This window comes from Cavia porcellus, unplaced genomic scaffold, assembly GCF_034190915.1.
Source record: "Cavia porcellus strain 051 isolate PalLab524CR breed Dunkin Hartley unplaced genomic scaffold, mCavPor4.1 scaffold_22, whole genome shotgun sequence".
Lineage (NCBI taxonomy): Eukaryota > Metazoa > Chordata > Mammalia > Rodentia > Caviidae > Cavia > Cavia porcellus.
Window position 1 is genome coordinate 39301430 of NW_026947505.1, and position 15685 is coordinate 39317114.

At 33.9% G+C, this 15685-nt stretch overlaps 1 protein-coding gene across 6 annotated transcripts in view; it reads right to left on the reverse strand.

Annotated features, from left to right (window-relative positions):
* The window catches only part of Qki (QKI, KH domain containing RNA binding), a 149848-nt gene that overhangs the window by 14805 nt on the left and 119358 nt on the right, over positions 1–15685 (reverse strand). The gene's annotated exons all lie outside the window — the stretch shown is intronic.

Below are 15685 nucleotides of genomic sequence, written 5' to 3' on the forward strand. Positions count from 1 at the left end.
CTATTAATTCAATAAGGGACACCATATGATACACTATGCAAATCAAGAAACACAAGTGAAAAGGGGCACTAAGGGGCTGGGGATTTAGCTCAGCGGCATAAGTGCCTGCCTTGCAAGCAGGCAGTCGTGAGTTCGATCCCCAGTACCGGAAAAAACGAAAGACAAAAAAGGGAGGGGGGGCACTAATGATATCTATGTTACAAAGGAAGACAAGAGCTATAATCATCTCTGATTGTCAGAATGTCTGGTCACACCCATTTAGCTTGCATTACTCTAACCCTCTACCAGAGATCACGAACTTATTCTCATCACTAGATACAGTACCCAAACTACTGAACCATTATGTTAATGGTGACTATACATAATCTATGTACTCAATGTATATCTAAGGGTCAGATTTGCTATCTGTAACACAATTCTTACCTTAAGGTTTTCAAAATTCTCATGTCTTAAACCCTCTCAACATTGTTACTAAGAATATAAAATATCTAAACTACCTATCATCTGAGCCTAAACAATCACCTTAAATCAAACTAACTAATTTTTCACTATTTTGCATAAATTCCTACCCTTAAAAGTGAAGTAAAATTGTTGTTACTTTTCTCTGTGCATCTCACTTCTTCCACTGCCAATGCTCCTTTGCTGGTCAGTCAACCTACCCACTCCTCTTTCCAAATCCTACCTCTCCCACAAATTTCAAAATGTTACCTTTGTATAATTTCTTTCTTGAATTACAGTTTGTTGAATATCATCATTCCAAAAGTGAATTCCAAGAGGACAAAGCCTATCTCTTGCTTATCATTGCTTAACCCCCCTTAGCCCCTTCCCCAATTGTTTGTCAACAGTTACTTTTTATGTGATTGGCATGAGGCATCTTTAGCTTTGTTTCCAAATCCCAATGTCTCTATTCTATAGAATAAGGTTTGATTAGCCACAGCAAAAGGAAGCATCAGATGCAAGTGCATTTATGAAGTCAATCTGAAGATGGCTGCAGTGTTGGAACTAGTATTCCCACTTTTTAATGCATTACCCCGTCATCAAGATATAATATTTAAAAAGAAAAATGATCCAATGACAAACACACTGATATAATACCATTTCTCTGATTCAGAAAGAGGGCAGAACTAGAACAAGTGCAACTGTCACAGTGCAAAGATATTAGGCATCTTAGCAGTAAATGGTGTGCTATAATATGTAGTAAACAGAACTGTGAGGTGAACTTAATAAATCACAGAGAATTAAAGAAAAATAAGCAAAACCATTAAGATTAACATTCAATACACAACTAATGACTTTTAAAAAACCCTACTCTACAACAGAATACAGAAAAAAGACACAAGAATTGTTATGCGATTGCTATTCCTTGACTCTCATCAACTTGTACAAAGGTCGATTAAAAAAAACAAGATTTCTTTGAGAAACAAAGAAATTACTGTTTAAAAATAAGCAAATCATTACTGGGAAAGAATAATTCAAAATCCGTTTTGAAAAAACTTTTAAAACATGTTTAGTAAAACTATTAATATTAACAATTAAAATTAAATGGTTCAGAATTAAATACCAAAAGTATTACATATTATATACACTATATATTTTATAAAGGAAATAGGTATACCACTGTCAAGCTTGACAACGTCAGAAAAAAATTCATTGCAAACAGAAATAATGATGACAAGAAAAAAGTCTTTCATGGAGAAAATAGGCAACTGAAAACATGCTTGAATTGAGCTGTTTCTTCTGGATATCAAGCACTCATTAGGTGATGATACACTGTCAACCATGGAAGAAAACCAAACAGAAAGGTGATGGAAAAATGGATGTGTGCCTGCCAGTTTGTGCACATACACACATCATTTGCAGGATGTGGGATACTGAAAACAGAGCAGAGATTATCAAAAGAGGAGAAAATAAAAATCAGAGTAGCAAAGTCTTCCTTCAAAGTGCTAGAGCTACCCACCACAATGAAGTCATTGGCTGGAGCTAACAGTAGGTTATGTATGCTGGTCCTAGGCACATTACAATAAGGTAAATTAATGCCTCCCCAGAAAAGCAGAAGGTTTAGGTAGCAGCACTGAAATTTCAGCCCAGACAGTCTTGCTGCAGATGAGCTTCACCCGCTTCTACTTACCCACTTCTATTACACTTATTTATAGAGCATGATCCTGTGTGTCTCATGAAAAACGAAGTTCATTACAGAGTGATTTTCACATGGAAGAAATTATTTCAACTTGTTGTCTTTGGGTAGAAATTTGGGATAGGAACCTCCATATATTTTTCAAATTTAACCTTGCTAATAAAAATTCTTTGTCTCTTGTCCTTTTGAGTGTGTGGGGTACTTGAGATTGATCCCAGTATGTTTTATGTGTTAGGGTAAGCAGTGGGTAGTACTTGAGACTGAGCTCAGTACCTTGTAGATGCTAGGTAACTACTCTGCCACTAGGCTGTACACTTGGCCATTTATTTTGTATTTCAATTTTGGACAGTCTCATAAAGTTGCACAGTGTGGCCTCTAACTTTTTTCTATAATAAAGTGTCTATGGAGCTTTTGCTAGTCATTACAGACTGTGCTTTTGTTTTGTTGTGGAGGCAGGGTATTGCTATGTAGTTTAGGCTTGTCTTAAAACTCCTATGTATGTCTAGCCTTTCATCAAACTTGCTGCAATCCTCCTGCCTCAGTATCCCAAGTGCCAGGACTGTAAGCTTGGTAATTAGACTTCTTTCAAAGATAACAACTGATCAAATACGTCATTCTGAAGTTGCATGTCTTAATTCGAGGTATTTCACAAAGTATCTTTTAGAATCTTGATCAGAGACCAGAATAAGGCCATTAAAACTGTATTTTACAATGCTGAATTCAAGGGATTATCTGTAATTTCAGAAGTTCTCATTTCTTAAATATCTTTCCTGTTTTAAGTTCTTTAGAAAATCAAGGTATTAATTTCAATGCAGTGAAATCCCAAGATCTGAAGTGTAACATTTGATCAACTGATGAATGTACCTCAAGATAAAGAATATTTACTCCAAGTCAGTATGTGTTTGGAACACCAATCATCTGATTCTTGGCACACCAAATTCGATTACCTATTCTAGAATTTCATGGAATGGAATCATACATAATTTTTTTGTATCTAGTTACTTTTCCTCAGCACAGTATTGCCGACACTCATGCATGCTGTTGCATATATCAATAATTCTCTGTTTTAACAAATGGCTGAGTAGCAGTTTATCCATCCATTATTCTGCTGCAGACATTTGGTTGTTTCATTTTTGAATGTATTGAATACAGCGCAGCCACAGTAAAAATTCTCACATATGGCTTTTTGTGAATATTGTAGTTTCCACTTATCTTAAGAAATACTAGCGGTAGAGTTGCTAGGTCATACATAAGCAAACATATGAAATATTATGTAAAGGTTACTGAAACACTATGAAAAGTACCTTTACTTTTGACATGAAATTTAAGAATGTAGCAAACACTTCCAAATAGCTAAATCCTGTGATATCAGAAGTGTCCTGGAAGTCAAGAATTTTTCAGATTTGCAGAAAGATAATGAACCACAGGTTATAAGATGTCCCCAACAGGGTCCAGGGCAGTGGTGGCGGTGAACCTATGCTATGGCATGCATACCATAGCAGGCTATTTGTTGTCACTGAAAGCTCTAGTTCACCATCACTGATCTAGGGAAACAGCAGAGAGAATCTAATCTGTAGCAGACAGAAAAATACAGTAAGTGAGATAAAGACAAGTTGTAAGCATACCTTTCTTAATTCTAGGAATTTCTAGGTATGGATAAAAGATTTGTGGATGTACAGATATAATTATACTTAAATTTTCACATATAATATAGTAAGATATAGGTATGAAAACTATGTTTAAGAGCTACATTCAAGTTAAAGATAGGTCATGTTTAATAGGAGAGATGATGTGGGCAGCAGTTTTAAAACTTTAAAGTAGAATAATTTATAAGCTATTCTACTTTATTAGAACCAGACATTAGATCATCATTTAAGCATTTATGTTCCATAACAAAATTAATTTATTGATACTATATTATTCCTGAGACTTGGATAGCTAAGCTTATCCAAAGTTATACAACATCACACTGCAAAACTAGCTTCTACTAGGGGTAGGTGGTTCAAACTCCAGGTTTAAGCATTTTATTTTATCTTCTCCAAGGCTGTGATGCCATCAAGTGAAAGTATCTTTTGAATTCATCAAAAAGACTTCACGTTACAAATGAAGAAAACCACATTTACCTATTAATTTTAAATCTAGAAAGTAACACTAAAAGCCCTACAAAAATATAATTACTATAGAGCTGAAACAAATGGGTGAATTCTCCACATCATTAGAATTATATCAACTGAAAAAAATTGAATCATTGCCTATAAGAAAAATCCTGAACCTCCAGCTTAGCATTCAAGAAACTGAACATCTATATAAACAGCCATATTTACAACATTTTGTTCATGGCCCCTTAGCATAAACCTAATGGCTTTCTGCCTCCTCAAGAGACTGGCTCTTAACACCAAGTGTGTTCATTCAACAGCTGAATAACTGTATTTCCTTCCAAGGCTACACTTTTTTAGATGACTCTCATATATACTAGTATTATCTTCCATAAAGGTGTAATATTTGGGGGAAAATTATTACATACATTCATTTATCTCACCTTTTCTACATTTTGATCTTTATTTTTCTATGAATTTGAAATAACAGCTAAAGATTCTCTAAAAACAAAAATTTCATAACTAATTTGCTTGGGGAATAACCAAATTAGAGAAAACAAAAAGGGATAAAATTTTATCAAGATTTTAATATTGGGGCTGGGGATTTAGCTCAGCAGCATAAGCGCCTGCCTTGCAAGCAGGCAGTCATGAGTTCGATCCCTGGTACTGACAAAAACAATCAGTACCTATGGCTTGTCTTGCTGGCTTTGGAAGACAAAAGACTCTCAAGGAACTTCACTAACTTAAACACTTTTAGTGACATAATTGTCTTTAAAAGTTCATTCTGCTATTTGGAGGCCCTCATATGATTAATGATTCTGGGTATAAACTTTAGCACATGAAACAGAAAGATGATCAAGCGGAATGGGGTACTTAAAAACAAAAATGTAAAAATTATTTCACAAGGCTCACTAATCAGCTGGATGCATAGGGTAAGGATACAGAAAGTAATGACTAGTGTTTAGGATTTTGGATTACATAATAAAGCAAGTAATAGTTCTACCCAATAAGATGTTAAAAGTTGAAGGATATAGAATCAAATGTTTTCAAAGTTTAACTTTGAAACACCTATTTTAAACACTTAAAGGGAGATGTTACATACATGGCTGAATAATAGGAACTGCACTGACGTATTCCATCTTATCCTATAAAACTAGACATATACAGAATTACATATACTGTTTGTAGCACTTTCAGAAATTTTCTGAAATGATGTAGCAGTTATTAAGCTTCAAACTAATCTGCCATATACATGCTTTGAAACATTTGGTCTAGCATTTTATAATCATTGCTCCTTTGCCATCTGTTTTTTTGTGAGGTTCTCAGAACTGAGACACAGTGAAAGCTGATTTAAAAAAAAAAAAGCGAGCCATAAAAACCGGTTAAAGGGAGAATGGACAAACTCCCGTGTTTACTGTGTCTTGGCTCTGCTCTTGCCAGATGCAGTGTTTCTAATTCTACATTTCTTTCCTGGACTTTCTACAGCGCTAGCACCAGCCAAACAGCATCCACTCTGCTGAGTTCCTCAGGTTCCAACAGGGATGAGCAGCTCCACGTCAGAGGCCTAAAGTGTTCCAATTCCACACAGCACTTTCTCAAAGTGTCTGCAGTCTAATAATGGTACCAACCACTTCTATTTGATCTCCTTCAGGGCTAAAGCTATTTCCTGCTGTTTCTAAATTTGTATTACAGCTTGTCTTCTTTTCCTTTCCTCAGTTCTCAACACCTGTTTGACCAATTTCTTTATTAATTCTCTGTTGAAACACCTAGTATGATTTCTGTTTTCCTGGCTGGTGCAGAAGGTAAGTGGCTTTCCATTATTAATTCATACAATCTGAATTGGCATTTATGACCATTTCAGTATTTTCTCCTCTCATGTCACCCACCTCATTCTATGAGAAAAAGTCTATGTGAATGTTCAGTTTCAATTGTTCTTCCATTTTTTTTTTTCAAATAGCATTTCTTTTAGCTCGTTTAGGTTCCTTGACTCCACCCTTTTCCCACTCTTTTAGGTATTTCAGATAACAAGTCTCTATTATCACACAGACACTGTGCCAAGCCATGCACAAATGAGGGAGTTCAGAAACCCAGAACACCAGAGAAATTCTAAGCATCGTGACTGAAACCCAACAGTGATTCTGAGCAGAATCTGAACTTCTCTTTATCAGAGAGTCTCATTACCTCACATGGGCAATCAACTTGCTGATTTCTGCAAAGTGCCCTCAGCTTCAATGATAGGCCTAATGGCTACTGTTTTACCACAGATTCATGGATCAAAATGTTAAATACACAATAAGAGAAAAAGTCTCATTGTTTTTGTATTTCCTGCTACTTTATCTGATATACTCTCATTTAATACTAATACCAAATAATTCTCGCAAGTGAAGCAAAGGTAGAGATTGTGAAACATTTTTATTACCCAGAAAGACTCAAAACCTTACATATCCATAATGATATGTCCCATTACCTAAGAAAGATTTCACTTTCTGACAGAATGTTCTGCCTTTCTTCAAGGCATAAAGAGGTTCATTTCAAAGTAATAATGGTTTCAGAAAGAGAAAGTCATGTTCCAATATCACAGTTTGGATCTAAAATGTAGCCCTTAAAATGCTCACTGAGGTTCTGAGGTAGAGCTTTAGGAAGGTGAGTGAATCATGACAGCTATGACTTCATCAGTAGATTAATTCACAGATGGATTATCTGATGTTATTATAGGAAGTAATATAGCCTACGATTTGGACCCCAGTTGAAAGGAATGGATCACAGGAGTATAACCTTAAGAACTGTTGCTCCCTCTTTTCCATCTTTTTGTTTTCGGATTACTGCTTTATCTAAGGTGAACAACTTTCTTCTGTCAAGCCTGGAAACAGTGGAGTTGGCTAAACATGAACTGAGACCCCTGAAACAGTGAGCCCACTTAAATCTCTTTCCTGTTTGACTCAGTTGTTTTGTCAGAGTGATAGAAAGTTAAACACATCCAGTAATAAGCAGTTATTTCATCCAATGATGAATGTGATACAAACTTTGATTTAAACCTTTAAACTGAACAGGGATGACAAATTTCTTTCATTTTATTCCTTATTTATGATCTGCAATTCAGGCTACATACTAGCATTTCAGAGCCACCTCATTACTTTTGTAGACAAAAAAAACCTTTAAAGTTCATTGTACATTTTAGGTTGATACTATTAGATAATATAGCTGGGCTAGAAGGTAGGATATATAATACAAATTAGTAATTTAAGGCAGATCTATTTCATAACAGAAGATAAAAAGGAGATGAAGGACCACAAAATAATGTATTTGTTAAGAGAGGTAGAGAAGCGAAGCAAAAAACAACAATATGCAAAATGCAGGGAAGGAGGTGTATACATGGGTAGACCATCAAATTCAATGTCTGACAAACATTCTGACACTGAAACTCATTCTGAAAAACGCTGAAAGTGAAGGAGTGCTGAACTGATGGCATGGGAAAATAAATTAACTTACTTAATCATTCATTTTATCAACTACTGATTAAGTACTGAAGACTTATCCCTTACGTAGGGATAAAAAGATTTAGATATGGCCCTTATCTTTCAGATTTATCATCTATGAAGAAAAGACAGAATCCAAGAGCTAGCACAATGCACAGTAAAGGGGACTATGACAAGAGCTTGCAGAGGCGGTAGTGAAGACCAATGAAAAATCACAAGGAAAGGACCACAGAAGCTTTCAGACAGTAGCTACACACTCCTCGAGAAAATCTACATAGGAGTATAAAGGCAAAAATTTGCATACAATTTTAAGGGGTTAAATGTGAGTATTAAGCTCACGCATGAAGATCTGTGATAAAAACTGTTAATTCTTTCCAACTATTCTCCTAAGACTTCCAAGGTAATTCTACGGTACAATGTCTTTTTTTTTCATAGGGTTTTTTTTCCCCCAAAGTAACCAATCTTTATCCTAGGAGGTATTCAGAGATTTCTGAGCCATGAAGTATAACTGATAACCTCAAGAGTACAAAGAGACAGGCACTTGGCAATCAGTAAAAGTAAGTCATTACTATTTCTATATGTATCTCTGGTGACATCTGAGGCAATTAAGGTTGCTTCTCATCTTAGCTTTTTTCTTTGTTGATTTATAACTATCTAAAGGTATATATTCCATCAATACAACTAATACTGTGAAATTCAAAGTGAGGTCAAAACAGAAAACAGGGAAGGTGGGGGTAAACCTGAAAATTTTTTACATATCACCTGATGATACTTGACCTCCATGATACATGACAATGACAGTAAAGTCAGACATGAGGTGGTGTTCCACATTCTAACTGTTCTAGATGGCCAGGACTGTTTTCTTTGGTCACAAGAAAATAAATTAATTAAGGATGTCTTTTTTTTTTTTTTTTTAAGAGACACAAAGTTTATTACAGGTAGATAGAAGAAACACTCAACAAAATTAGTTGCTCAAAAAATGAGACGCCAAATATTTTATGGAATTTGAATCAAAATCATATTTTAAATTATTCACAGTTTTTAAAGAATTGCCTTTGTTTTAATCTTCTTAACAGGTAAGGTATATATCATTAGTACTATTTCTCACACTGATAATACTTTTCCAGTAAAACTGAAAGATAATTTGTATTACTATGTTTAAAAAGCACTTCAATGTGTACTTTGCTGAGACAGCCCCTCCATCCAAAACCTATGAAGTAGATTTGGTATGGTAAAGCAAGCAAGTATGGTAAAACCACACCTGGAGAATTAAGTAACAATAAATAAACTTAGAATGTAAGCAATTCCTCTATGGTTGTAAAACATTCATTTCTGAAGTAAATTACAAATATTTCCCAATTTCTTAAGGTGTAAACAAAATGTATTTCAAGTTAAAGAATTCATTTTAAAGTAAGCATAAAATAATTAGTGAAAAAAGTATTTATTTAAGAGTTGAATATTAGAAATAAGAGCATTTCTAGAATTAAAACTTGGAATTTTGCAAGATCAACTGTGAGCAAAACACTTGCACTTCTGGAGCACATCATATGGTACTTAACAGTGCAGCAGTGATGTAAGAAGATCCCATAGTTAAGAACTTAATGTGGGTTGGGGATTTAGCTCAGTGGCAGAAGCACCTGCCTTGTAAGCACATGGTTGTGAGTTCGATACCTGGTACCGATAAGAAATAAGAAAAAAAAAAAAAAAAAAACTTAATGCTACTAATAATTACCAAGGTCCTATGCAAGCTGATGAATGTGACTTCATTCTGGGACTTCATCCATAACTTTATTCACTGTGAATGCTATATCAGCATGTATTCTAAGATTTTATGAATATTAAAAACTGAAACATATTAAAATAACAAGCCTATGACCTTTTAATAACACAAATATCAGTAGAAGCAGAACTTAGGAAATGGTGAGAAAATAAATGCTGGGAAGCATTTTAAGAATTCAAATATTCTTTTATAAAAAAGCCAACAAAACTTGTAAGCCACAGATGATAACTTGGAGACCTCAAAAGTCTAGGTGAATATTTATGTTGTACAAAGTTCCACATGAGTACTGTGCAAGGCACAAGCTTTCTAAGGCTGCCAAGGAATTCTCTGTGAGAGCAGATGAAGTCATTAAGGAAGAGAATTCCCTGTCTCAGAGATTCTTCCACATACACCGAACTCATGTATTTTGACAAAAGTATTAATGATACACCATTCTGTGGGGTAGAAAATTGACAGTAACGAGCTCTTAAGGAAGGGTCATAGTTCTACTTAGAATATAACCAAGAACTGAAAGAAGAAAATCTGAGTCACTCTTGATTTTCACATGGATTCAAGAATCATCATTCCAAATCTATGACCTTCTATATCATATCTTAACTTACTATTGTATGAAAGTTTCATATTTTGTCAATATCAAGATTTTAATTATACGTGGGGATTCTTCTTTAATAGCTGTTTGCAATTATTTATTTATTTTTTATGAAATAAACTACCAAAAAATTTCATATTGTTGCCTTAAATTCTTAAGGAAGTCTATTTATTTTTTAAGTTCACTGAAACACTTAGCTGGATGTGATTTAAATAACAAACAGATAAAATCTGCCTCTTGGGAACTCACTGGAAAAGAGGGATGAAAAACAGATAATTAAGCAATTTAAGAAATCAAAACAAATGGCTGATAGGCACTTTCTAGGACCACACCACAAACATACCAGGACAAGTTTGGACCAGTGGTGAATAGGACATAACAGCTTTGCAATTATTGATAAATAACAGTGTATAATCTGAGACCCACCGGCCATGAAGAGCTAAGAAAGACTAGAGGATGGTAGTTCTAAGAAAAAAATTAAAATCATGGTAAAACAAAAACAAAAATCTAGAACCCACAATATGAGAGAATGAGGCTTATGAAGTAACAGTAATGTAAATGCTAGGCTCAAAGTATTCAGAAGTCACTCAAGTATCTTTAACTTGAGTGACTTCTCAATCAGGATTAGATTTGTATTTTAAAATTATGTTGTTACTTTAGCTCTACAATAAAGATTAAGAAATGTAAAATCACAAAGATGAAATGAACAAGCAGTGATATAGAATGATCCTGGCTGTATTATTACAGTGTGGACCAAGAGGTGTTAAGGGATATGACACAGAGCACAGGTGAAATCAACTGTATCTGTAGAGTGATGGCAAAATACTTTACTCATAAGACTGTAAGTCCAGATCATAATTAAATGGTTCTCTATTTACTTCAAACTAGGCTTCACCTGTTATCATACAGCAATCCTCCAACATACTTCTCAAGGTATCTGCACAACACCAATCAAACTGGCAATGTAGACTCCTCCGTTCTTACCTCTTCTAGAATAAGAAGAGGTTCTTCTACAGACTTTCCTTTGTACATTCTATCCCCAGAACCCATTTCCTATGCTGCAGTGTCTCAACCTTGGTCCTATTCTCTTCATTCTTTGCAGTCTCAAAGGCTACTAGCTCAACTTCTAGCCACAAATAACTGAAACCCAGACTTCCAGCTTAGACCTGCCCTCTAAGTAGCATCCTATATCCAAATGCCATCTCATCCTTGCTAATTTAAGGCAGAAATCATAATTTGTGCTATAAAAAAATCTAGTCACTAGTCATGTTCCCTTTCTCGGGGCTAGTAGCATTATCCGTCTATACAACTGAGAGTTCTGAAGTTATACACGATCTTTTCTTGTGAATCAACCTTCACCAATCTCCCATTTTATCTCTGAAATATCTGCCTATTGCATCCAGTTCTTTCTAACCCACTCTTAATTCTCAGGTCCTACTACCAATAGGCTCAAACAGCTATATAAAACAATTTTTTTTCCTTGCAAGCCCTCTGGTCCCTTCCCAACTTCACTGCCTCTTTACCCAGAATGATTGTGATCAAATAAAACAGAACTAGATCATCTCTCCTTACAACTGTTTAGCAGTGCCCACCCTACTAAAGGAAAGCTACTAAAGAAAAGATCAACGTACTTAAAAGTACCTGGCTAGATCTATTACGCTCTTGGAATCTCATCTCAATTTCTCCATAGATCTTTCAGTTCTTAAAAAAGTTATACTCTCATAGTTTTTTTAAAATACAGCTCTACTGACAGCTAATTTACATACCCAAGTTTAAGAATGTACAATTCAATGGTTTTGGGTACACTGTACTTACAAACATACTCAATCATTATCACACAACGAACTCCTTATGAATAAACTAATTTAGAACAGAGCAACCTAATAAGGTGAAGAAAAACTAACAGAAAGGTTAAGTGACTTGTGAAAGATTTTAAATTAATGTTTATTTAGGTTCTAAATTACTACAAAAAAAAGGAAGGAGTATTTTGTTAAATAGAATTTTCATTCATCAATTCAATCAACTGACAACTTAACATACATGTGTGTGAACCAGTGAGACAGGGTTTCATTTATATTACTAAAAGGTCTACTGTCAGAGCCAGAGGGATATATACAGACTAAAAATTCAGTTGCAATAAATAATAAATAGTATTATAATACTAGTATAGAACACATATCATGGGAATTTAGAAGTGATTGTATGTTAGAACTGTTTGGTAGATCTTACAGAGAAAATAATGCCTAATTGAAGAGGGAGTTAACAGTTCATTAAGAATATGCATTCCACTGGACATATCCATATGGACATTCCACAGGCACCCCAAATTTACATCTCCAGAACAATGTACAAAAATAGAAAAGGCTGTTTCTGGTAGAGGTCGCTATCACACACAAACAAGCAGCATTTCCAGAACTGTTATTATGTGACAGAATGTGAGTGTAAGTCTAAAGGAGAAATGATGTGAAAGAAAGCTAGAAAGATAAGCACTTCACAACAGAGACAGGCTACGAATACCACACATTTTTACCATGTGGTAACAGGGAGCCACTGAAAACCACATGGCAAAAACAAGTGTTACGTTTACATTAAAAAGATTCCTATAGCTGTAAGTATCAGAGGAATTAAATCTAATCCATGTATGACAACAGAAAAGATACAGACCAGTGTTCTATTGGTGGAAGAGTCAGAATTTGGTGATAAACTAGATAAAATAGGGACACAGAGAAACAGGTATAAGGAAGGTAGATGAGCTCTAGGCAAAGACAGCTATTCACACAGAAAATAAGGCAGGAATCACTGTGTAAGTGCAACAAACAATATGATTTAAGTTTTACAAATATATCTGAGATGCCTTCATGTTATCTAGATGAAAAGTTGAATGGACAGTTGGTCTGGAGCTGCACATTCAAAGTATGCTGCAGAATAATTACCACTGCAGTTGTGACAAAGGGTGTGGCCACAGATGAGATTCTCTAGGATGAAGTGAGAGAAGCATTTAGAAAGCACCTAACTTTAGCTAGGATGTGACACTTTGAAAAGCAAATATCAAATAAGAAATCAAGAAAATCAATAATCTTTATCATTTTTGATTTTTATTACTAAATCTAACTCTGTATATACTAATGTCTTGTTTTCTAGCCTGGTGGAGTAGGTTCTCAATAAAATTTGTGGAGTGAATTGTTCTTGCTTCTTTTACTTTTCACAAGTATGGTGTAATTCCACAAACGGTAATTGAGGAATCAGTATCTAAACTAAGCATATTATTACTTTTCAAATAGAAATCTCTCATAAAGCATTAATATAAGAAAGTATGCTAATTTTAAAAACATGTAACTTCCTCAGGTATTATACACTACGAAATAGGTCATAAAAATAACATGATGCTACATCAATTTAAAGACATAACTAAAAAGCAATTCAATATATTGTTTTATATTGACTTTATAAATTAAAGATTGGATTTTTCCCCCATAAAGATATTATAATACAAAAACAAAAGACATCTACTTACATAATTCGGCAATATGGTTTCAAAGTTAATTCCCATAAATGAGTCTTGTTACTAAGAAAGGTAATAAGTCAATTTTGAAATTTTCAAAATTTAGTTATCTAAATTACAGGAGAAAAATCAAGCAATAATGAGTTATCAAATAAGCATATTTGAAACAACCTAAAAATGTTTATCAAAATCATTAAAATATTAAAGTGTTACAATGTCTACTACCTAAATAATCTCAGTAAAAATTTAATATTAAAACATTTGAAATACCAATAAAAATTAAAAATAAGATAAAAATAAATTAAATATGGGACACTTGGCTTTCTTAGTATTTCTGCCAACTCAGTGTCAAATATCTTAATAAAGTGAATGGTATACGAAGGCTGTGCCTATATATAAGGAACATGATGCTACTTACCAACCATCAGAAGGGCATGCAAACAAATTAAAGGGATGTATGAAAACAATTGAACTAAAGAAGACACAGTGAGAAAATACTATTTTGTTTTATTAAATACATTTTACTTCATGAAATAAAATATTTTAAATTATTTGTATAGTATACCACACATTTCACAGGGCAGTACACATTTAGTAATACAAAATGTACTGTCCCCTCCAGTGAAAAGCTTACTTACTTGTGGGATATAAAAATCACTGTTTAAGAATTAACAGGTTCAACCAGTTACAAAATACTGTATCATAAATCCAAAATGTAATTTTTGAAGGATGTATAACATATATGATTAAAAACAGGATTTCCTATATAAACTTCAAAAGTATTTCTTAGAGAACACTGATCCATTGTTCTGTGTCCAGAATCCCTCACTTTATATTTTGAACATCTTAAACTGAGTTATGAACTCTCTAAACTGTTTATCAAAATGAACCAATTTGTGTTGAGAGGAGTTGTTCTTCAATCCTTAGAAGAATGAAATAGTGTGTCATTCCTGCAGAGTATTTTTGTAAAAGTCAAATAGGCAAGGCATATTATCATCATTAAGTAGCTACATCAAACTAAAACTCCAAGCATGCAGAACAGTCTTCTGTCATTTTTAAGAAGCCTGAACCACTGTCAGACACTATGGACAGAGTTCATACAACTGCTCAATACTGAAGACAATTATGTAGTGTACTGACAAGCATACAGTGTCACACTTAACTCTGTATGGATTGGTATCCCCCCCAAATGCTACTTAATTATTTGTAAAAATTCTAGTTGGAACAAACATTGTTGTGGTTCTAACATAGGCTCTTCTTTTTTTGTCTGTACATTTTAATTTCTGAAAGTGCTTTCTTCCCCATGCTTCCTAAAGTAGCACCCATCCATCAAGAGAACTTTACACATAAAATAATAAACCTTGTATTAATTTGATTTCAAAGACCTCTACACAAATTCAGCATAGAATGTAAGCACTTTTATATTGCTCTGTATTCTACACCTAAATGAGTTTTTAGGGTCTGTCATTAAGTTTTAGCAATAGTCCAACAACAATCTTAGAATTATAGGATTTTAATCAAATATCATATTCTCTACTAGTACTCCTTTATCTCCTTGTTAAGACATTTTTGAAAGATGTATCTATATTTTCAGGATACTTATGATAATAATCAATTATTATTTTCTTTATGAAACTGTAACCTAGTATCTTAAGATTTTTGTATGGTTAGGCTTTACTCTGAGTGTTCTTCCTTGAGGTCAGATATAAACCACCAAAGCAAGAACTATCACTACTACTGATACCTTAAGAACAGGTCAGGACATATAAGCCTAAGTGAAGTTTACCACCTTAGATATTTGGGAAAGTGACTAAAGTCACTGCAACAAAATCCAATTCTTTTGAGATACATGGTATAAAACATGTTCTCTAAGTATCTGCATGTATCCTGAGTAATCAATTCAGTTTAAAAACACTGAAGTACTGCATATTTTTTCCAAAAAATCATTTAAATGTCTATCTTACTTTTCAAGACAAGTATGATACATATAAAAATATATATTAATCACATGCACTGAACAAAATAAAATTGAAGTCAGTTTCAGGCTAATGTTTATTAAAATAAAACAAAATCATTTTAATAGTATTATCTACAAACACACTTAACTT